At 28.8% G+C, this 23,040-nt stretch overlaps 2 long non-coding RNA genes across 2 annotated transcripts in view; one reads left to right on the forward strand and one right to left on the reverse strand.

Annotated features, from left to right (window-relative positions):
• The window catches only part of LOC139426073 (uncharacterized), a 112,509-nt gene extending 90,388 nt beyond the window's left edge, over positions 1-22,121 (reverse strand). The window contains exons 1-2 of the long non-coding RNA XR_015435755.1: positions 22,040-22,121; positions 15,519-15,664 (exon numbers count right to left, since the gene is read on the reverse strand). This is a non-coding gene — a long non-coding RNA (uncharacterized LOC139426073). The remainder of the gene's footprint in view (positions 1-15,518; positions 15,665-22,039) is intronic.
• The window catches only part of LOC122268873 (uncharacterized), a 56,996-nt gene that overhangs the window by 28,792 nt on the left and 5,164 nt on the right, over positions 1-23,040 (forward strand). The window contains exon 2 of the long non-coding RNA XR_011637351.2: positions 1,734-1,947. This is a non-coding gene — a long non-coding RNA (uncharacterized LOC122268873). The remainder of the gene's footprint in view (positions 1-1,733; positions 1,948-23,040) is intronic.

Consider the following 23,040-nt stretch of genomic DNA (forward strand, 5'->3'; position numbering starts at 1 on the left):
CATGATTACTTATTTTCGGACTATAAACCTGTCCATAAAATGTTTAAATATCTTATTCTTAGCTATTATTGTATTAAAAAGTACCAACTTATAATTAATGTACCGAATCCTGGAACATATTTCTTTATTTTCTGGAACCGAAACCTGACTAAAAATAATTAAAAAATCCTTTTTTCAGCTATTACTGTTTAAGAAATACCAATATATATGTAATAAAACTTCTCTTGTTTCTTCAACGTTAAAATAATAGAAACACTGATATTACAGACGCTTTTAAAATTTTGAGATTTATTTAAACTTCACTATTGCTTTCAACATTATATCAAACTAATTATAAGGATGATAACTGCATGAAATAATGAATTGCTTCGAAAAACATTATTTACGGAGCTCATAAATTACTCTTCTCATTAGTATTCACAATTTGCATACCCTGAGGAAGTTGTGGGTGTTTTAAAAGGAGCTGTTATTCAAGGCTTAACACAAATCCTAAGAAGAAGCTTTTATGATTATCACACGCAGAAAATATGAGGAATCCAAAAGCCTTGTGAAGAGAGTCGACATCTTCAATAATCACCTGATTTAGGATTTAGAGTCAAATCAAGTGATATGACATATACTGCGTTAAGAATGAATGGGATATTAATGAAGAAGGGAGACCTATGCTCTGATGCGACAAATCAGTTATAGTGATGACAAAACATGATGCACCCTATGTTTTTGCATTTGAAATGACCTGTAATTGTAAAATTAAGAGTGTTGGTGCTTCTTTATCATTTTACACTGTTGGAAATTTCTCGGAAAAATTTTTAAATAACATTTTATTTTTTTTGTTATTGTATTATATTCAAACAAAACAGCCAATTGACCATAAATAAGATGGTATTCAAACTCAAAACTGTGAGAGAAAAATATTAACTACTTTCACGAATTACGGTTAAACAATTGGAATTTCAAAGTACCAACGAGGTACACCTAATGAAGCCACTTAGTTTATATATATGCCACGGCGAAAGACCGAAATCGGTGGATGTTGACTTTCACCGGTGAATGTCGACAAACACCAAATACGTCGGTGAAAGATCGAATATTTCATTACATTCTTTTACATTCGGACAATCACCGGTGTATGTCGACAATCACAGATATGGTTTGGTGAATGTCCGAAATATTTATTACATTCGATTTGATATGAATTTATTCGTGGATATAATTACATTTATTCGATATTTTAACCCTACACTGATGTTTTTTTAAGGTTAAGTGCCACTTCCGGTATACATTTTCCCGGTATACCCTACACTGATGTTTTTTTAAGGTTAAGTGCCACTGCCCGGTATACCTTTGCCCGGTATACCCTACATTGATGTTTTTTTAAGGTTAAGTGCCACTGCCCGGTATACATTCGCCCGATACTCCAAACACTGATGTTTCTTCTAATCTATCGTCAGTAAGTATTAAAATATAGAATAAATATATCAAATAAATATAATAATATTAACGAACAAATTAATATAAAATTGGATGTAACAAATATTTTGGACATTCACCAAAGCGACTATGTGATTGTTGACATTCACCAGTGAAAGTCAGAAATAAGGGTATTTAGCAAATATTTTGGACATACACCAAGCGACTACGTGAATGTTGACATTCACCGGTGAATGTCGACATTCTCCAGATTTCGGTGTTTCACCGTAACATATATATATATATATATACATATTGTACAGATTACAGAGGAAAAGGCAATTATATCAATCTCATAACCGATCGAATAACCGAAGGTTCGAGTCCCATTGTTGACACCACATTTCCTCCATTCCTTTCAACACATGAAGTGTTTCCAGTTTCCTGCACTTCCCAATTTGTGACCCTGGAATATTAGAACACGATACTATCATTCACGTGAGGGCTAATCTATCAATCAACGGTTCCCCTAAGAGAGTAAGTATTTTTAATACATTGATATTACTTTTTAGAAAATACCTTATTTTTTAATTCAATTTTACCTAAGAGCACGTAATCAAACATCATTGGCATCAATAATAGTATGGCGTTTTTTTACGTTTCTTCTATAGGAATTTGTGTGATTTTTCCATTAATTTTGTTTCTCAGTACATGACTTATTTCTTATTTAAATTACATTTGATAAATAATTATTTAGTTTTATAGATTCACGTTTTAAACGCTTAACTATAAACGAAAGACGTGGTTTCAAATAACTTTAGAAATACTAATTTGGTGACGTAATTCACCAATGCTATCCTGTTCATGCTGCTATTGAGTTCATCTGACATAACGTCTAAAAATAATTAAATATTAGAGAGTTTGAGATCTGCAAAAATCTTTCTTTAGCTTGTTGTAAGTTCTAAAATATTTCAAAGAAAAAGCTCGTCTGCAGCAGTTGTTCATTAATGGCGAGTTGTAAATCAATAAAAAAATTCTATTTTTTACATGGCTCTGGGAACGAACTATAATAGAAAATTTTAAATGAATTCTAGGATCGGAAGCAAAATTTGTCCCTTCATTTAAGAGTTTTGTCACTTCATTAAAAATCTCATGTCCAACTTTTGTTTCCATAAATCAAATGCATATTTTAAAGAGAAATTTTTTTAACCTGCCTACTTAAAAAATTAAAATTTTGTTCAATTTTAAATAAAGTTCTGTAACTTTTTACATCTATTAACTCTTTTAAAGAATTTTTTCCCGGCATATTTCTACAAAACTTTTGAATACAGAACTAGCATGAATTCTATGAAACTTTTAATGAAAAAACTAGTTTCACAAAGATATTCGAGGTTTGTAGGATTGTAATTATGCATTTAAATTTTCTTTCTTTCCTCACATCGTCTTTTGGAATTTGAGAGCATCGAAATTCAAGCTCGTTCTATTAGACTAGAAATAGATAGCATGCGCGTGTAAAATATCTTTGATTCAAATTTGTCTTGCGTGAAAAATATTTTCGAAAAGTCCAATCTAAACATTTTGAAATTTGCTAGCTCTTTTCTTTAATACTTTTTGGAGTTTCGAAAACATATTTTTCTACTTTTTCTCCAGATGCAGTGGTCGTAATTGCTTTGATTTTTAAAGCTATAATTTATAGCAAAGATTCGGGAAAGAGTTGAAAAAATGGTCTAAAATAAAGCATTTTTAACCCTTTGACATCGATGGGATACCGGTAGCTCTTTTTTATATACTTTCCTTCTGCACGATACTTGTAAGTAAAAATAAATTTTGGTATTTTTTAATTAACCAAAAAAACAGTCTAATAGTTACTAAAAATATCTGTTAGGTTATTGGAATTATATTTGTACTAAAACATAAAATCCGAAGGAAGTAATAAAAGAAAATTTCTTCCTTTTCATTCATATTCAAGAATTTATCAATAATTGATTTTCTAAATTTAAGAAATTTCAATCAGGAATAACTGTTTCTGTTAGATCTAAATAACTGCAAATGGGAAAAAATTTTCTTTGGAAGTGAGCTTGTTTGAAAGATTTTACCTACATCACGGAGAAAAAAACACCTTTGTTTCATGCTTTATTTCATATTAATCCTTAAATTTCTAAGATGCTAATTTTAATATTTTCCCCTTATTTTGACCTAAATTAATGCAAAAAAATGGAAAAAATTAGAAAATTCTGCGACAAAGGAATAAGGCGGAAAATAATGAAACTTAAAAATCGTAAACCTCGCACTGTTTAGGGTGATCACTACGTTATATTTTATTTTGTTTTCCAAACACCATGAGACTCAAAAACTTGAAAATATAAATTTCAATTGAATGAAACATTTAAACCTTTCACAATTATTTGTAGACATATTGATTGTTAAACTTCTTGTAGAAAATACCAAAATCTCTGCAATCACAGAAATGCAATTGCATCGTTGACTTTGAACGTAACAAGCTAGTTTTATCTGTGTAAATGCAATTTTCTCTTTCAAAACTCGAATTGTAATTTTAAATGTTCCTTTCACAAGTTTTTTCTCTCTTTTTGCTTCAAACAATGACCATATTATCCTTTGTTGCAAAGAGAAGTAGATTTCTCACGAGATTTTTGAAGTTATACTTCTTATGCGACTTCCAACAAGGTTGCGTTAAGCGTTTAACGCTAAATTTTTATTGGCCGGGAAATCACGTGGTAGGATCCAGTTTTCCCTCATTCATTTCCAAATTGTTTTGGTTCTCACTAGCATAAAAATAATAAAAGTCATAAAAGTATTGTTTTTCTATAAATATTGTTTTTGTTTGTCTTGATACACATATAATTTAATAGGGTAGTATTTTTTATTTTCAAATTTAGTGGATAACAATTGTAAGAAATGAGTGAAAACAATCCCACTGACAATGCGACGGATTTAAGGTTCTGTCAATGTACGTCTCTTGTGAATATCAATGGATTGTTAGGTTTTCTCTTTTGAAATTACATTATGACGCATTCACATACATTATTAATGCAAATACATTTTCCATGGCTAGACGATGAGGCAACCACAAGCACTTTCACTGGTTCAATAGGTCCACGAGGGAAGAATGCACAATATTACCGTTATTACAGAGCACGGAAGCGAGCGGAGCAGGAAAAGAGTCGTTGAATAGAACTAGTGATCCTTCTACGACTGCTGATTCTTCTACAATTAACGTCGCAGGTTACGAAGTTTAACTTCCTCCGCGCGGAGGGACTCCACGCACTATTTTTTTAAATTTTATATCAGCTCGCTCTTCTATTTTGTAGTTGAAAATAAAAACAAAATAATTAAAAAACAACGTTTACAGACCAACAACTTTTCTATGATTTCGCATCAAGAGGTAAGAAATAAAATATTGAGCTCAACTTGCAGGAATCAAGTTTATGTAGTCTTAGTCAAGTTTCAAACATTATGTTTATTTTCATTTGTCATGTTTATTTTCATTTGTCATGTTTATTTTCATTTCTTCATGTTTCTATGATTTCGCATCAAGAGGTAAGAAATAAAATATTGAGCTCAACTTGCAGGAATCAAGTTTATGTAGTCTTAGTTAATTTTCAAACATCATGTTTATTTATACAATTTTGTTATAGTGTGTTGCAAGAAGTTCTTAATACTTTTTAAAGCAAAAGATGATACAGTGGTATATTTCATGTTATCATCACAATTTGAAAACCATCGACTTTCTCTAACCTATAGAGAAATGACAATACGAGATTCTATTTATTCACTGGAAGCTATTTATTGCTATTTCAAAGTTATTTATTGCTTAAACCAATCTCTATGCATGGTGAAGTAAATTTGCCCAGAAATTAATAAACGAAATAGTAAATGGTAGTAAGATTTTCTTTCCTGAAATATTAACAAGGAACCGAAATGTTATCCTTTCTCGATTTCTCGCTATTCGGGGTAAATAGAAGTTGTCTTGCCGTATTAAGTGTATTATTTCTGGAATTTATTTATAAAGTTTATACATTCATTTTCATTTACCTGGTACATATTGTATTTTAAAAGCTTTCAAAATTTGTTTTGTTAGATATATGCTTTTAAAAACATAAGTTAAACCAAATATCACTAAAAATATATACAATTTAGCTTAAATAAATAAATAAAATGAAGAAGGAAAATTAAAGGAATAGGGTTCGTACGGTTCTTAAAAATATTAAAAAGTAGTCAATATTGCTATTAAAAAGTTATACATTTCATTTTTAGCTTTCACTTTAAAATTAAAAATATCAAATCTAAGTATTTATCTACTTAAGATATTTATCTGAAAAAACTAAGCGTGTAGGTGAATACAAATTTATAAAAATACGATTTATTTTCTTACTTTATTTACAATTTTCTAATTTATTTTATGAATGTGTGAACGGTGAAAGAGAAAAAACATAACTGGAGGCGCAATTATTTAATGATTAGCTTTTATCTCGTCAAAATAAAAGGTGAGTGACCATTACAAGAGATAAACCTACAATTTGGAAAGATAATCATTAAATTATTAATTTTTAATAATTCACTGGCAGTTTACATATATTTTTTTTTATTTAATATATATTGTCATTCCTTTCATAATAGCACTTTTTACATCATTTCAAATTGAAAATTCGTGCTTTAATGACAATTTATTACGTACATAAGATGTTATTTCTAGATTTTAATTTAATCTTTATCACCCAGCCTTTTATCAGAAGAGGCGAAATTTTCATGAAAAAGGTAAACAGTGACATTAACATGAACACATTGTTCACATTATTCATGGTTAAGCAAATTATTTGTATTCATCATAAAACAGTCATAATAAATTTTTTAAATGGTTATGAAATTATGCGAACGTTCTTTCTTTTTAACTAAAAAATGTTGTTAACGCTCACTCAGTTAAAAGTAAGCATCTAAGCACTTTCTAAATGGAATGAAATTTCACATGATGTCAGTATTAAAACTTGTGTGCTAGTGTATATGTTACTGGCAAAGTTTGAAATCCGGAAATCTATAGAATGCCTAATGCAATGTATGAAACGATTTATAATTCACACATTTCCTAGGCATTCTATAGAATGCCAAATGAGAAACAGACAAAGTTTAAAATCTTCTGTGGCCATGTTAATAAGGGTGATGAAATGAATATTTTCTGGAATATTTGTTTCTAAACTGAAAAGAATTGTGACATAAATGTGAACATCTTGTTTCCCACAATAAGAAAGACATAAATTATGTTTTGTACAACTTTCATTTTTCTTTACGCATTTTGGATGAATTTTTTTTAATGGCATAATTATTTTTTTGGAATAAAATTTTTATTTTTGAGAAATGACTATTATTTACATAATAACCTCATTAGTATGTTTTTTTTCATACTTTGCCTAAATAGCATTTGTCATTCTATAAAATGCCAAGGTATTTTATACAATGCCGAGGGAAAGTATGTAATACTTCTCACATTTCATACCTTGCCTAAAAACATCCGGCATTCTATACAATGCCGGCGTTTCATACTTTGCCGGTAACATATACAATTGAAATTTATTTCATTATTATTTTTTGCTGCAAAGTTTGAATAAATAGCATTGAATAATGCTAACCTCTATTTTTTCTTACGAAACATTTTCCCCAAACGGTTCTTCAATGTGTGTTTTATTCTTCAGGCTGCCTTTTTCCGATGTTTATCATGACTTCATCATATATATATATATATATATCTTAACTTTCTTACAGAGCGCTCATTATTTTATTAGCATTTAATACAAAACATTGAAAAAATAAAGGCTGTTACGAATTAAAAATTGCCAAATTAGCTCCGTTTTTGTGTCAACTTCATCAATGAAGTAAAGGCATAAGCGTTAGGTAAGGGACTGTAATTTTTTTAGTAAACTCTCTTGTCTTCATTTTGTACTAATATACTAGAAATTGATAATTTAATATAATAAAGGAAGTGTTTAAAATGATCTACGTTATAAAGCATTTTTCCTTCTGTTTGAACTCAGTTGTCGAAGGGATGGAGACAGGGAGGGAAAATTCTGAATAAATTTTAATTCTTTATTTAATTTTCACAAATAAACTAATGATACTTTATTCGTCACTATTTTTAAGAATATGTAAAATACAGGGAAGTCACTCGAACACAACTTCAGATATTAGGAGTGGGATATTTAAAGCTCGCTATTTCTTTTTATATATATATATTTTTTTTTGGATAAAATTATATGAATACAATTCTGTAATCAGCATGTTTAAAAATGTAGTTTTATTTTAGAAGGGTAATTAAGTAATTAGATAGCAAACATTTTTCTGTTTTCTGTCTTTTGATGGATTTGTTTTTTTCAAAATGTATGTTAAAAATTTTTTTTAGTATCTTCCGAATTGGTTTTCATTAGTTTTTATTCAAGTCTAATAAATTAAATTTAATGAAATAATATGAAAATACAATTGTGTAGTTTTAATTTTCTTACTCAAAACTACAAATAATATAGTTTGTTTTTAATTTTACCTCATTGAAAAAAAATTATAGAATTTCTAAATGTTGCCATGTACAATATTTTCCCATGACGCCTTTATTATAAATCTTGTCTGATACATAGCGCTGTAGAATGGCACTCTGTCACCAAATGTTTATTAATTACAAACGAAATAAAAATTAGAATAAAATTCAAGATGTCATGGTGCAAGGTCTTGGAAGCAATATATATGTTGAATGGCATTTTGAATTTAGTGTATTAAATACGAAATAAAAAAATATAATTTAAGGATAACATTTTGAATAATAGAATACATATCATAGTCAAATGCTGAAATATATTAAAGTTTACGTTCTATTTTGTTACATTTTTATTACATTCTTTTTTATGTTTTACTTTTTTATAATTTTTTTTTTAATTTTCTTCTAATTTCATTCTGAATTTCATCAAATTGTATTTTGCAGCTTTAAGGAGTTTTTTTTATAATGCTCATCCGTTTTCATGTCTTACTTTTTTTAAAAACATTTTTCTCAATTTCCTTCTAATTTCACTCCAAATTGCATACATTTTTATTTCTCTGCTTTAAGAAGGTATTTTTAATATTCTCTCATTATCATCAAATCTTTGTACGACTATTTCAAAAGATGCCCGATATTAATGTTATTAAAGTTGTATTACATTTCATTTAGGACTTTTCCATATAAAAGTTGCGCAGTTCATAAAAAAGTTTCCTTTTCAAAAAAAAACTCTTTAATGGTACAATTTGTTTCTCATCAATGGGTACAATTTAAAGGAGCTTAAAATATTTTTTGCGTACGAATCCACTTAAGAGAAACATGGTTTAATGAAAAAGTTTATAAAGTATAACAGAATGATTGGATTTATAGTGCTTAAGATAAAAAATAACTTGAATAACTTTTGATCTAATAATCGTTTTTTCTTGTACTAAGCTCAATCTTGGTTTGATAACTTAACCTTAAATATGCAAATTGGTAAGTTAGAAAATCGTATGCATAAGCGTATTTTGTTTAAATTCATTATATAGTTTCATTTATATTACAAACAATTTCTAAAAATTGAAATTTATTCAGCTTTATTTTAATTTTTAAAGATTCTTTTAGTTCAAGCCTATCTATGGATAAAAACAGTAATATTCAATATAAAAAGATATTTTTGAAAAAATACATCTTATCATTTCTTTAAAAAAAATACAGCTCTCTGTGGAGCTGAAATAAAGATTTGAAATAATGGTCTCGTTGAGTTTAATGGTTCTAGTTTTGATAATGCAATCCGAGATATATTGAATTTGACATTTGCAAAACTGCATTTAATCTGTATTCTTATAAGACCTGATGTTTTTTTAGAGCACGACAGTAAAAGAAAGATAAAATTCATAACTACGAAAAGTCAATCTAATATTGTTTCAACAGAAAAGATTACAAACTACGAATTGGATTAAAATTTATGGTCCAGTCAACAGAGATACAAAATTGACGTTAAACTGGAAGAATTGGCTGGAGGTTTTATTTTTTCATATTCATGTTTTTTTGTGATGCTGAATACAAATCCGCACTTTGAGATTAGAATTTTTTTTTTGGGGGGGGGGATGTGTTTTTTATCGGGAAGAACTTGAAAAATCTTTTTATTTTTTTTTTGTATGCGTCTTTTAAAGATTTAAGATAGAAAACTTCTGATGACATATTTGAAAGCTAGAAAAAATTTCTTGCAAATCTGTACCTGCATTTTGTCCGCAGTTACATATCAATAAACTTTACAAACTCGGGAAAGGGGACTTTTGCAATTGAATGATGTCTCTCTGAATAATGAACCGAAAAATGTGTAGAAAATAATTATTAGAGGTTTTGAATTGTATAACAATTCTCTTGTCATGCTATGTATAAAAAAGAAAAAGCATTCACAGCTTCAAAGGACATTTCCCTGACCCTCCCCCTTCTTTAAAATACCCCCAAAATCATAATTTTCAGGATTTTTTCAATTTGTAATGTTTTCTAAATTTTTTCTCAGTTTAACTTTGGAATAAACCTCATGTGAGTATTTCCATCCTCCTCATCAATTCACTTCCAATCTTTTCCATTTACCGTCCTTTTTTATCCTTTTGTACATCTTCCTAATGAAAATAATTTCCTTAAAAACTCTCAGATAACTTATGATTTTCAGTCTTTCTCTTTCAATTTTTAAGTTAATAAAGTTCGGAATGTGAATTTTTTATCATAATTTTATATTTCTACTGTAGAGTTTAAAAATCCCCCTGAGTGCCTCTTTCCTTAAATAATACTCTTCACTAATCAATAATAAGTTCCTTCCTTAAAATCATAAGTTTTTAAGTTTTAACAGTCTTACTTTTAATACGTTTTTGTTTTTAAATTTTAAGCACTGAAACTTAAGAATGTTTCGTTTTTATATTTAAATGCAAATTAAAGTGGTACGCAAAACAAATTATTTACCTAAAATTAACTAATTGGAAATAGGAAAAAAATTATTTAGCAAGTCTAGTAGAAAGTTTACCATTTTCTAAGTTTACTCAATGATCCTGATGATTTAACATACAGATTTATGCGTTTGGAGGGAATACCCAGTAGTATTAAATTTTCGTTCTTTAAATTCAGCGATTCTCTTCTTCTAGATCAGTGGTTTCCAACTGGCGGCCCGCAAAGCCTTTTTTTGTGGCCCGCGAACTAAAATATATTAGTTGTCATTTTTTTGCGTACAATTTTCGTAAAATATTTATATGGGTTTAAAATACTTTTCTCGTTAATAAAAACCAAATTTCTTCGTTTTCATGAAATTTTAACATACCAACGGTGCAAAAAAATTTATTTCTCAGATTTTGCATCCAAGAAAATATTTATTCAAATACATGGATAGTGTATGTTGCTCTTTTTAATTTCATTTTTTTTGTATTTTGTGAATATAATTTAGCATGTGTGCATCAGAAATTTTCTCGCAAGAGATTCTCCGATTTAACTTTTTGAAACCACTCATTTTGGACGAAAATATTTACACACACATTTGTAAAATTTTAATGTAAATATCTGTTTTCTGGTGGTTGCAGCAGACAAACCTCAATTTTCTCATTGAACTTTTTGTGTACTACTATGTAAGTTTTAATACCAACCTTTTCAAAGTTTTATATATTAACAATTAGATATCTGTTGCACATTAATTGTTTAATACATAGGTGCACATTAAAGCTATTGCAGCCCGAATTTTTAATATGCAATTAAATATTTTTAAAAATTTACTTCTTATTTTAATTTGTAATTCAATACTTTTGTTTTGAACAACTTGGTGAAAATCTGACAGTAATATTTAATGCTCCTTCAAACATAAAAGAGTCCTACATAAAATTTTGATAAAGTTGCTGCCCGCCATTTGATTTGTGTTTTTAGTTGTGGCCCCCGGCTTCATGTAAGTTGAAAACCCCTGTTCTAGATCATCTACATCACCTACATATTTTCTCTTCATTTGAACAGATTCCACTGCAATGTAAATATACAATTGAGCAGTTAATATACGAATTTCTATAGCTACATGTCTTCAAATACCCTTTTTTAGAACCACATTTAATGTGTTTTAATACTTAAAACTTCTGGAAGAACAGGAGATTGAACAGTTGTAATCGGCTCAAAACTGTTGTTCTTTTCCATGCCCACTCCTCTGCTCCTTTTACAACGCCAAGCCATTGTTGAATTTGAAGGCCTTGTAAACGTGTTGCTTGGAAGTTTCGACTGTGAGTGGTAAGGATGAAAGGTTGGCTTTTGTTCTATCGATGATTGGATTTTACAGAACAATACTGCCAATGATCCAATGTTAATTGTAACAGTTGATCTTTAATATCCCCACTCCAGCCGATTCACCTTTGTGTGTTACATGTGATAGTGGACGGCCAATGACGGCAGAGCATTTGGACGAGTGTGAAGCACTGACAGATTTTTCTTGTATATTTCAACGCTATTGGCAAGCACGAAGTTTAATGGCCTAACGGGTATTGTAACTGGCATTTGACAAATAAATATCCCCACTCCTTTGCTTGCATTACAATGCCAAGCCATTGTTGAATTTAAAGGTTTTGTAAGAGTGTTGCTTGGCAGCTTGGACCCTTGGTGGTAAGGATGAAAGATTAGCTTTTGTTGTATGGATGATTGGATTTTACAGAAAAATGATACCGCCAATGATCCAATGTCGATTGTTTATCAATGCTGAGAAGAACTTTCCTCCATATTCTTCGAGTAGCATTTGAAATTTTAAATGTATTCATTTCAACCAAGTTGGGATTTGTCTTTAACGCTGTTATGTTCTTCATTTTGTCCTTCCTATAAGGAGTAGAAGTTACTCTATAGCCCTGAAAAACAATCTGGAATAATAAATGTGCTCCGGTAATTTTCCTCCCACCGGTTTCATAAAATAAATTTTCAGTAGAAGAAATTGATAAAGATGCTAGTATTACCAACAATATCAACATCCTATCAAAAAGGAACAGATTTTTTCCTATTTTGCCATGTGGCTAAAACAAACAGCTCACATATTAAATGTTAACACTAAAAAGTTGTAAACCCGCGATAAATTTGGTTAACTATAAAACAGATTACTCCCGTACATAAGGCTAAGGAAGATGCTTAGGTGCTAATGGTTAATACAGCGATCAGCCTAAGCTACTTGAAGAAAAGTTAAATTTGGAAAACGTTTAATTAAAACAAAATGTAAGAAAAGGAGCGAAAAATCAAAAATTGGAAAAATCTTGAAAATTTTTATTTTGAAGAAGTAAGAGGGAGAAATCATTTAAGATTAGGGATTTCTAAGATAAGGGGGAGAAATTTTTTTAAAAATAGTATTTTTTTTCTCTTCCTACATAGCATGACCTGTCAAGATAATTGTTTTTAAATTATAAACCTCTGTTAACCATTATCACCATTTTTTCTGTTCAAGTACTGAGATAGACATCATTCCGGTGCAATCACTACTTTTCTCAAGCTCATAATTCATTGGTTTGCTACATTACCGACAAAATGTAGGTATAATTTTGTAGGAAATGTTCTCTAAATTTGTAGGAATTGTTCTCTAATTTTCAAATATGTTATTAGATACTTTTTCAAATAAATAACAAGTTATATGAAAAAAAACTCAAATTTTTCACAGTTTTTTTCCGAAAACAAAATATTTTCCTGAAACAATTGTGGCCGCAAAATGCGTAGTCATGTTCAGCACCCCATGAAACATAATTAATCAAAAAATAAAGTTTCCCACCAATTTTTCGAAGTAAAATCCTCTATAGCCTGGGACTATTATTCGTGAATGCTTTTCGATATTCTTATGATGTTTAAATAATCGTTTGATAATTTGATTTTTGATTGAAACAAATTTGATTTTTTTCATTAAATGGAGCAATTGTGAGTAACCCAGAAAGTGAAAATTATTAAAAATAAACAATAATAATATACTTGATCAAGCCGCAATGGTTCAGTGGTTAAGGGCACTGAGCTACAAAATTTAAGGACTGTGATTTGAGGCATAGCGACAGCTTGAAACTCAGGTCGACGTGTACGAAGTAAAAGCGGCCTGTGTGCAGTGGTGAGAGCATAGCCACAAATATTATGCAACTTTAATATCGTGCTAAGTTTGAACCATATTAAATCATCTTAATTTAAGTTACAGAATATTATGGTTCAATCAGCACTGCAACATGGTTGAATTTAACACTAGTATACTTGCAGCAAGTATTATTATAGTTCAAAGCGCAAAATTTGTGGTTTAACTTTTAACCAATTTTCTATGAGTGTTTACGAAAGTAACATAATACACTATCCACTTGTTTAATCATGGTATTATCATTATTATTATATTATATCTAAGTATGAGAATATAAACAAAAGAACAAACATAGATTATTTTTTCTACGAAGAATAGTTACTGCCCATTATAAAATCAGGCTTAAAATTTATTTGTGAAAAGAAATTCAACGGAATAAAAAAATATATATCTCAAAGCCTGAGCCAATACATGTTGCAAATAAATTAAAAATTATATTTGCCTCTGATATGAAGTATTAGTATTGAAGTCCTTAGTATTGGCTTAATGTAATTCAAGATGCATTATAAAAATATAACAATATATTGGGTCTTATAAATATATATATTAGAATAACTCAATCATTTTCGGAGTACACGATGTCAACATAACTACAAATTCACTTTCAAATAAGTATTGCATTGAAGTCAGAATGTTTGTTTCTTCAATGAAAAAGATCAAAGAATGTCCCATGAAATGAACTAATGTTTCCGTTTTCTAAAACTAGGCATGTATTATTAACTAGATTTATTTTGCTGCATGAAGTTAATAAAAAAGCTACTTTTATTCCGACGAACAACTATAATATATGCAAAAAGTCGACGAGTTTTCATAAACAATTATATCAATCTATATATTAACGCATGGGAATATTTATTTATTTGATTTTTTTAAAGAATATGATATATATTTTTCGAAATATTTTGATGTTCGAAAAATTTTATTGATTTTATTCCACACTTAATTGAATTGCTGTTAGAAATAAAGTGGATACAGATAAAACAAGAAAAAAGTTTGATAAAGTTAAAAAAAAGGTATGAAAAGTTTGCTTGCCGTGAAGTAAACATATTAATAGACCACCCAGCGCCATATTAATAGAGCACACCACATTTGAAAATCTTAGTGGAAGAACTGGCAAAGTGAAACTAAAGTGAATTCGAGTAAATAAGTGCTAAATTTTATGCGTCCCTCCTTTTTATTTTTTAGTTCAATCTTTTTGTTTTCAGTATTTTTGCAATGGCATAACTTACAAAACTTTTGGGGATCTATTTATTTGATTCTAACTCTCTTGTAGAGAAAGATTCTAATGATTTTTGCTCGTAATATTTGCTTGTTTTTACTAATGATTTTTAATGTTTTATAACGAATATAAATTTGTTTGAAACGATAAAATAAACATACACGTACTTAGGCTTATATTCATAGGAGGAAGTTTTGGTAACGATAATTTGGAACAAACTGGTATCAAATTTTATCTAGATTTACTGGTCCGAAAACCGATCAAAAATAATGCAGATGCAACGTGAGATCAACCTCCGTGAAGCAACTGCTTCGACGATGTGTATTGACTTTAATTGGCCAGAATTCAGTAATCTTGGATTTTAAAAAAGAATTCTTTTAAATAGCGTTGATTGTGATTGAAATCTTATGTCATTTCGCTACATCTAAAGGTATTTCTTAAATTAAACAAAAGTATTCTTATTAGTTTTAATGCAAAAAATATCTGGGTATAATTAATGAATCACAAATTGTTCTAAATTTTTCATTAAAAATAGTGCAGTTTCATAAAAAAATGGCGCATTTTAATTTATAAAAATGTTTTTGAAAAGTTATGGATTTTTTTCTATAGTGGCAAACTATGCGTTCATAATTAGTTACGCTATTTTCATTTTTCCTAATCTAGGTGAACACCAATCTACTAAGTGAATATTCAGCTTTTCGTCATTTTCAATACCTTAACCTAGAATGTAGGAGACAAGAGAACACATGTTTAAAGAAAAAACTCACTTTCAAGTAGAATTCTTTTAAGTGCGACATTAACATCTGCGAAAAATGGAATCAAGAACCACGGAAACCTTTTCTGGTTAGCCCGATGGCCAATGAAGCTCTGATGTGTTTCTACCAAAGTAAAATTTGCATCAGCATGGAAATCTCTGCAAACAGGAAGGAAAATAATGATTAACTAACTATCACTGTGTTTCGTTCATATGTAAACTTAATCTGTCTTCGTTGAGCCGTAACGATTTTTCTGAAAAAGTTGCCATTCCTTTTTTTTAAATATATGTAACCGTTGCTGAACAGCCGACCCAATTTAGGGTTTACGACTACTAATGTTCAACTGCGTAGCCTTGTAATGCTGAACCCGATCCAGATGTCAAGGGAACTCCAGGATCGAGTATTGGGAGAAATTTGCCTTTGTGGAAGACTTTTTGATGGAACTAAACCGCACTTGCGTTACATGGTGAGGAAAACCACGAAGACCTCCCACGGTTAGCCTGACGGCAAGGGGTCTCTAACGCATGATCCGTCTACTGCTGAGGATATTTTACGTCAGCACTGTGGTCGGTGTGAGCCGGGTGATTCGTATCTACCAGCCACCTCTGGGATTCGAACCCGGTTCATCTCATTGGAAGGCAAATGCTCTATTCCCTGTGCCACCACGGCTCTTGTCATAAGTTCTGCAAAATATATAATTAAGCTTATTATTTCGGATTTAACACTTAACATTTTTAGTGAGTGCCCACACCTTAAAGATTGTTGATGAGCCCTTTCTTATTTACAATTTAAAAATAATAATCCGAAAAAAAGAAGAAAATTTGGTAATAAGTATTATTGATCTTAGTTAATGGGTGCTGCAATAATATGCACTGTATATACTAAATATGTATCACGATGCCTACTTTGAGTACTGGGCAAAAAGGATTTTTGCAGCTTATGGAATGGGAGAAGTACCGGAGAAAATTGTTGATTATGCTAATGCTTTGCTATCAGGAGTACTATTGCAATCGAGCAATAGAATTATGCCAAATGACTGTGTCCGCATATCTTTTTAATTTTGCTCATGATTTTGCAATGCTAAGCATTACCGATTAAATGACTATTTAGTTTTATCTAAAAAAAAAAAAATACAAGTATTCAGCTAGTAACAATAGTAATAAACTGAAGAAGTTACCTAAGCACATAATAGTATTAATTTTCAACGAAGCAGAAACAAAATAGAATGTAAGTTGAGGCTATTTAAGGGTTATTGTGTTTTTTAATTATTGATTCGTTAAAAAACACAAATTCCTCTTTAATGTATGGAAGCTGCTTTTTCGCCAATTCTTTTGTTCTTGCACTTTAGAGATCGATGCCAAGCAGGGATTTTATTGGGTTGTATATTGACAATTTATCGCCAAGTCACTTAGCCGCTTCTTCCACTAAGCTATATTTGTCATTATGAATAAAACCATTTTGGGTTATGCTCTTTCTTTTTCCACCTCCTGAAAAGTAATGGCTTTACTAAACTTAACTAAATCAGTTTGCAAAATATTTAATATAGTTGCAGTTACTTAACGATCATTTCTGCTACGGTAATTCTATGAGGATGAATTTATGCATAATAGAGAGCAAAACCTCTGTTTCTCGTATAATGATCATAAAATATGTGTGGTAAGCTCAGAATTGTAAGTTGATAATTTCGCTTCTCATATCAATTTGGCTTACTATATCGAATGCATCTTTCATGAATAAGCACGTGTTTTTTGTCAGAATTTTTATTACGAATTACCAAAATAACAACAATAATAAAAGTAAGAAATAAATGATCCGATTGTAATAGCATTTAAAATTATATTCCTCGGTATATGAAGCGAATTTGACCTTTGTTGAAGTTTTACAATTTATTGTATTAAAGCAGAAATAATATAATAATAAATATAAACTACACCCTTGTGCAAGTTAATTGAAACAAACTCAATAAATTCAGAAAACTAAGAGAAAATACTATTTTATTTAAATTTATACAAACTCAAAAATTTTTAGTACATAATATGATCTCCACGACACTTTATTAACATTTGGACATGATTCGGCATGGATTTCACTAATTTTTTACAGTCATTTATAATATTTGTGTCCTTGTACCACACATGAATTAACGCCGTGATTAGCTTCTCCATAGTTGTACAGTCCATATTTAATAGGCGATTCTTGCATATGGCCCAGAGATTCTGAATTGGGTTGATATCCGGAGAGTTCCCTGGCCATTCCAATGTCTCAATTTGATTCTCAGACATGAATTTCTTAACAATTTTGGTCGTATGGCAAGGAGCTAAATCCTGTTGAAAAATCCCTGTTCCATCAGGGTATCGTTTCTTCAACTCTGAAACAACTTTTTTACCCAGAATAGTAATGTACTGCTCAGAACGCATCATACCGTCAATAGGCTGCAAAGGTCCAACCCCATTGTAACCGAAACAACCCCAAAACATCTTCTTTAAAAAACACGAAAAAAAAGTTTGCTTCAATTAATTTGCACAAGGGTGTACTTTTAACTTTACTTATAACTACTTACAACTTTTAAACTATTTATTATATTATTATATTGTAATAATTAGATCAAACTATTAAACTCTCAGTAGTTTTTTAATGATTACATATTTTGCGCGAGTTTATATGCAATGCGTATTTAAACATACATGCAATGGATTTTTATTCATGAGATTTTTTATATTCCTCCTATTTGTATTAATTTTGTAACATATTGCATTACAATGTTAACCAATTGATACACGAACATAGGCAAGTGCAAACGGATTTCAGTTGCGCAAAAACAATGAAGTTGCATAATATCACCTGATAGGTAATTAAGATATTAAATAGAATCTTATAGTGCTTCTAATAACTAAGCCGGGGACTGTATTTTTCATTTAATATGTTTTTATAATTTATATTATGAGAAATAAGATTCAAGTCATTTAGTCTTGATTTTGTGCTGTCTCTAATTATTTTCTTTCTAAAAGTTAAAAAGTCTGGCATAATTTTTAACAAGTTGAAAAGTACTAGATATATTTTGAAAATGGAAATTACCAAAAAAAGCTAAGGAATTAAACGTTAAATTGTTTACTTTGTATCTAAAAGAAATAAAACTGTATACGTTTTAAGTAACAGAATTTGAAAATCTTTTCTTCTTTTTGCTCTCTTGGAAAATTTTCTCTTTTGGAAATACAACCTTTTCCATTTGAAGTTCTCAGTTTAAAGGAAAATAGACACCATTTCATAGATAATCTCTGTTGTGCTTTTATTCTTTTAAAAGAAGCCTAATGCTTGCAGTTTGTGATTATGGGGTATTCAGTACTTTTTTGGGGGGAAAATGGTTGCATGCCCTTGTAAAATTTTAAAAGCATTTTATACAATTAGTACTTTTTTTGTATAAAAGGGTCCGTTTCTAATGATTTTTGAAATACTTATTTGTTTTATCAATCTTTTGAAATAAATAATTGCCAAAAATTTTAAATATTCATTTTTAAATGCAAATAATTATTTAAAATTTGAGGTCTCTTCGTTAAAGTGTTTCAAAACTTGGAGTACAGAAAAACGGAAATTTCAAAATATAACTGTTTTTTATCAGATTGAAGCGTTTCAACACTTTCCTGTTTGGTGATAAGTTCATGCTTTTCAAGTGGAAGTGGTAGTTACCATCATATATGGCAGCACTTTTACTGTCGTTACTTGTACCGCCGGTACAAGTAAAAAGTACGTACTTTTACTTGTACTTCGGTACTTTTTAAATTTAGTACTTTTACTTGTACTTTCGTTACTTTCTTAGGGAAAAAGCACAAGTATTTGTAACGGAAATGTCGAATGAAATCGTTACTTTTTTCTAAAACTCGGTTTAGCTTTCGAAAAAGAAAAAAAAACATTAAAGAAAAATGCTTATGTTTTTTTTTTATTTATAAAATTAGAGCTTTCTAAAAAGAATATTTAATTTAAAAAAAATGCTTATGTTTTTTTAATTTATAAAATTAATGCGCAATATATATGCATTCACAGCTAACTTCGTGTTTAAATACCTTGACCTCCCGTGGAGCGCTTACTCAGCGTGGCTAAGCACGTTCTGAGAAATTCTCGCAACAGACTCAGTTACACCACTTTCGAAATGCAATTATTTTGCAAAATGAATAAAAATATTAATTAGCAAGTTATTCTTATTCATTTTCGAGTTTTAATAAATTTTAAATAAAAAATGTTGGATTTTGTTATTACGTTTTTCAATTTTCTTTTTTAACTCACTAATAATACATTTTTGTCTTAATACATTTTTTACTAAGTACATTTTTACCTAGTACATTTTTACTATATTTATGTTTATGCCCGACCTTGTCAAACAACGCCCAGTCAAATCTCTAAGAACTTCAGAACTATTTGTGCTATTGAAAAATATTATAATTACTATTTTAACTCTTGAAAACTCGAAGGTATTAATTTAGCCGCTGATACTAAAATTCGTTTAAAAATTTTAATTATTGCGTCAGGCAGAAATGTTTGGAAAATGATTTTCTCGCATGACTTCAGCATTAGCCATTGTTATAAATAAAACTGTAGACTGTTCTGTTTCAACTTATACTGCACATTCAATTATTTTTTACCAGCTCAAAGATCACAAAGCTATCTGAAACCCCGTGTTTGCTTTGTTTATGTTTGTGCTTTTAAAACGCGTTTCTATAGAGTAATACAATTTTAAATCAATGGTAATTTAAATAAATAAAAATAATAAACAAAAAATTAAAATCAATAGATAAAATTTCTTTTTCGTGCAAATCCATAAAAAGTTTGATATTAAAATTATATTTGATTTTAAAATTTTATTATACTATTATATTATAATATTCTTCCGAATTTAAAAATAAATTAATGTCCATAACTTTCAAAATTAAAAATAATTAAATAAATAACAACAATTTTACAAAAACATTAAAGAACATAAGAATATTATTCAATAAAATTTAGGTTACTTTGAATTTTCGATTTCCTAGAAATGTACTTTTAAATCGTTACTTTTTTTGTTTAGTACTTGTACTTTTACTTGTACTTTTTACTCGTTACTTTTTAAAATAAGAACTTTTTACTTTTTACTCGTTACTTTTTTTAAAAAATACTTGTACTTTTACTCGTTACTTTTTAAAAGCAACGTTGCCATATATGGTTACCATACTCTGTGTATTCCAAATGTTTGTTAATAAATCTCTTTTTCTTGACAGCTCAAATTCTATTCTTTCCAGGTGACAATATTGAGGGTTGTTTTAACAAATGCAGAAAAATATGAATTTGAACAGCATCTGTGCCTAAATTTGTGCTTATGGTTCGAATATATAAAATAAATTATAAGGAACATCGGATAAATATATTAATTCGTAAAATTCTAATTAAGGTGTAACCCCCACCCCTGAGGTTATGAACACTATTTTTCTTTTTTACACAACAATAAGCCTAATTGGCAAACGTTTTATAATGTTTATAAATCAAATTAGTTATCTGTAACTTTTAAATTATATTTTCTGCGGATACAGTTATTCTTTGTATTTGTGATACTGATTTATGAGTTCACAAGAAATTTTACCTGATAATCAAAAAACTTACTAACCTGTACTAATGAAATAAAGTTTACATGCAAATTATGTCTATAAATAATAGATAATTTAAAAATAAACCCTCGTAGATAATTCATTTTTCAATCAATATAACGTAATCTTTCGAAGTATTTTAAAGGGATAATTTTACATTTTTTAACTTAAAATTTATTATTAAAAATTTTATTTTTTTAATAGAATATTGTAAAATTGTTCAAAGTACTTGAAAAATTGCTTAAGTTTGACAGAAGCTACATTAATATTAGCTATTAAGCATTTAAGTAAATAGAATGAAAAATGTGTCATAAATTTAATTAAAACTATAGTTTGTAAAATTTTTGTTCGATAGAAAACTACAGGATTTCTATATTATTTTGTGTAAATTTCAGGCAATAATAGAAATTTAATTGAAGAGGTTAAAAAACAAATTTAAAGGCAGCAATTTAAGCTATTTTCCTTTACGATAAAAAAAATTTTTTCAAACAATTTATTGCGAAGAAAATTCTTCATCCGCCAAAACAATCCGACATTGTTTTGCGGACGTTGATGGTTTGAATTAACTACATTTAAAGATCTGTTGCGTTTACGGTTGGCTTCAAAAATGTTTCGACCAAAGAACCGTCTCACTATTACATATTCTTGCTAGTTCTGAAAAAAGTAAGCATATTAAAAACATCATGCAGAAATTTAATTAGTGATTTTCTGGCGGGAAATATACGATTCCATTTCGAGAATACGATCTAAGAATTTAATTGTGACGTGAAAAAAGTTGAAGTCGAAGTTATTTTCATATTAAACTGGCTCCAGAGAAAATGTTTCTATAAAAATGTTGTATGTAAGAAAAATTAATTATGAGAATTGTATCGCTTTTATGTTTCTGGTATCATTAGAATTAGAGAGCAAGTATCATGAACCTACCACTTGATTGCTGGTTGTCCTTGCTCAAGTTGGTTGCTATGTGCTTATACTCAGGCAAGAATCTTTTAATGTTCCAGACTGCTGTTAGAAAAAACGAAATGATTATGTTGTTAAACTTAAATTTTTCTATTTATTTATAATTTTTATATTAACTACCAATCTAAGAAGTGCTTTCGAATGGAAATAGATATATTGATAGATAACCAGACAGATGATTTTCAGAACTTAAACTTGTTTATAAATACAAACCTCCTTTTTCCATTCATGTGCAAAAATTGCAAAGAAGTTGCTACTAATTGCAATATTTTTGATGGCATGGACTGCAAATGCAGTGAGTATAAAGATTCGGTCTACTTTGACAAGTGTTACTGATCATATGATTACTGGTGATAGGAACTTAATTAAGAAAACCAATTTGGGAAACTTGATTTCGTATGGTACAAGATTTTTAGTCAACAAATATGTTAATTTTTAATGTGCTTTATTCATTTCAAAACTGGCTTTTAAATTCCTGTAGAGTCTTTTAACGAATATAAAATTAATTTTATCACTGCTTAAAATTATCGCTTAGACCTTTTTCAAATTCTTCCACTTTCACACGTTTCACTAAAGAAGATATTGCTTCTTTACAAAGGTATATATATGTATATATATATATAGTATGTATATATATACATACATATATATATATATATATATATATATATATATATATATATATATATATATATATATATATATATATATATATATATATATATATATATATATATATATATATATATATATATATATATATATATATATATATATATATATATATATATATATATATATATATATATATATATATATATATATATATATATATATATAGATATATAGCACAATAAAAACAAAAATAATAAAAAGGAAAAAGAGTAAAATGAAGAATATAAGGAAAATTGATAAGTTTGTTTTACTGCGCATAAACCGCACTATATAAATACAGATAAATATAT

The sequence above is a fragment of the Parasteatoda tepidariorum genome, chromosome 7, assembly GCF_982258835.1.
Source record: "Parasteatoda tepidariorum strain Cologne lab strain chromosome 7, Ptep-v5.0, whole genome shotgun sequence".
Taxonomy (NCBI): domain Eukaryota; kingdom Metazoa; phylum Arthropoda; class Arachnida; order Araneae; family Theridiidae; genus Parasteatoda; species Parasteatoda tepidariorum.